This window comes from Anabrus simplex, chromosome 1 (assembly GCF_040414725.1).
Source record: "Anabrus simplex isolate iqAnaSimp1 chromosome 1, ASM4041472v1, whole genome shotgun sequence".
NCBI classification, from domain to species: domain Eukaryota; kingdom Metazoa; phylum Arthropoda; class Insecta; order Orthoptera; family Tettigoniidae; genus Anabrus; species Anabrus simplex.
Genome location: NC_090265.1, coordinates 1,033,074,717 through 1,033,077,071, shown reverse-complemented (window position 1 = coordinate 1,033,077,071; position 2,355 = coordinate 1,033,074,717). Strand labels below are relative to the sequence as shown.

Genomic DNA, 2,355 nt, shown 5'->3' with positions numbered 1-2,355 from the left:
GAGATGGCTGAGGCGGGAATCGAACCATCCTTTACTCAGTTGACCTCCCGAGCTGAGTTGACCCCGTTCCAGGCCTTGTACCACATTTCAAATTTCGTGGTGGAGCCGGGAGTCGAACTCTGGCCTCCAGGGGTGGCAGTAATCACACTAATCACCACACCACCGAGGTCGACAGAAGCTGGAGTCCCAGAAGGAAATTCCTCCTGAGCACTTAATTACTCTCAATTACACTTAATTACCTCCTTTCAGATTTCGTGGCTGAGCCGGGAATCGAACTCGGGCTTCCTGGGGTGGCAGTTAATCACACTAACCACCACACCACAGAGGCGGACAGAAGCTGGAGTCCCAGAAGGAAATTCCTCCTGAGCACTTAATTACTCTCAATTACACTTAATTACCTCTTTTCAGATTTCGTGGCTGAGCCGGGAATCGAACTCGGGCCTCCAGGGATGGCAGTTAATCACACTGACCACCACACCACAGAGGCGAACAGTTGGAGTTCCAGTAGGAAATTCCTCCTCTGCATTTAATTACTCTGTGGTGTCGTCGTTAGTATGATGAGCTGCCACTCCGGGAGCACCGGTTTCGATTCCTGGCTCTGCCACGAAATTTGAAAAGTGGTACGAGGGATGGAAAGGGGTCCACTCAGCTTCGGGAGGTCAAATGAATCGAGGGGGGGGGCGGAGGGTTCGATTCCCACGTCAGACATCCTCGAAGTGGTTTTCCATGATTTCCCACTTATCCTTCAGGCAAATGCCGGAATGCTACCTAAGGCTACGGCCGCTTCCTTCCCTCTTCCTTGTCTATCCCTTCTAATATTTCCGCCCCCCTCCACAAGACCCCTGTTCAGCATAGCAATTAAGGCCGCCTAGCCGAGGTACTGGTCCTCCTTCCCAGTCGTATCCCCGACCCAAAGTCTCAAACTCCAGGACGCTGCCTTGAGGCGGTAGAGGTGGGATTCCACGCTGAGTCCAAGGGAAAAACCAATCCTGGAGGGTAAATGGATTAAGAAAGGAAAAAGGAAAGAAAGAAAGAAAGGACAGCCATGTTGTAGAGAGACTTTGATGAAACATTCTCGCGTTAAACATGGGCCAATGGCAAACATCATCGGGCATGTATCTGAATGTTTTCAAAGTTGATGAACCTTCAAGAGTTTGAACGACCGAGCTCGATAGTTGCAGTCGCTTAAGTGCGGCCAGTATCCAGTATTCGGGAGATAGTAGGTTCGAACCCCACTGTCGGCAGCCCTGAAAATGGTTTTCCGTGGTTTTCTATTTTCACACCAGGCAAATGCTGGGGCTGTACCTTAATTAAGGCCACGGCCACTTCCTTCCCGCTCCTAGCCCTTCCCTATCCCATCGTCGCCATAAGACCTATCTGTGTCGGTGCGACGTAAAGCAACTAGCAAAAAAAAAAAGAGTTTGAACGAAGTCGTTGACCCCATAAGTGTGGCCTCTACTTGTTAGTACGCACTCCTCGCAGCATGTGATAAGTCTCTATGCATTATCTTCAAAGTTTACGTGCCTGGTGTGAGGTTCGAACCGACGCCACTTCCCGGGAACCAGAACTTAATTCGCTCGGCCAACCTAGCACATGATGAGCCATTAGGATTATTTATCTATCAAGGATCGAGCTTCAAAAATGCATGCCTGGTATGTAGTTCAGAACTACGTACTGTCTGGGTAACAAGGCTGTTGTCTCAGGCTGCTTGCTTAAGCTGAATTCGTATACTATTCTTCTGGAATGCGGCAGACCATTATCATAATTAATCTATCTTGAGAATTTACAAGGCGGATACGCGGTTCTAACTTAAGCTTCCGTTTGGGAACCAGTATTTTAGCATAGCACCTTAGCCCGCTCCGCCAAGTCATTACGATTGTTATCTAATCTTCAAAACTGTATGCCAGGTGTGGGGTTCGAACCCACGCTCCCTCTCGGGAACCAGAACTTAAGTCTGACGCCTTAGACCGCTCGGCCAACCTGGCGTTAGTTCCATTTGTCGTTTTGAAACAATAACGAAGAAGAACGCCGTAAAGGACTGGTCGATGACGTTGGTAATGACTAAGACTGGAATGTTTAATGAGTCACAGATCGAGGACTACAGTAGAAGGTAGAGTTCCAGAAGGAAATTCCTCCTCAGGACTTAATTATTATGTTGCGAATGTTATATAGATCTATAAACTAATATTTTATATTAGGAAGACTGCATATGTCGCATGTGATGGTAATTCGTCCGTCAGATGGGGACGTTACGTCTTGGCTTTGTACCGAATCGGGTTTCACTGTCTCCCTGTGTAAATTATAAGCATCCTCAACTCGCACGCAGACGCACAGGTAGCAGTTGGGCGTTTAATA

The 2,355-nt window shown here is 48.2% G+C and overlaps 1 non-coding gene across 1 annotated transcript; it reads right to left on the bottom strand.

Annotated features, from left to right (window-relative positions):
• Nucleotides 1–1,901: 1,901 nt before the first annotated feature.
• TRNAL-UAA (transfer RNA leucine (anticodon UAA)) lies at nt 1,902–1,985 on the bottom strand. Its single transcript has one exon. It is a non-coding gene; the product is annotated as a tRNA-Leu (tRNA).
• Between the last annotated feature and the right edge of the window lie 370 nt (nt 1,986–2,355).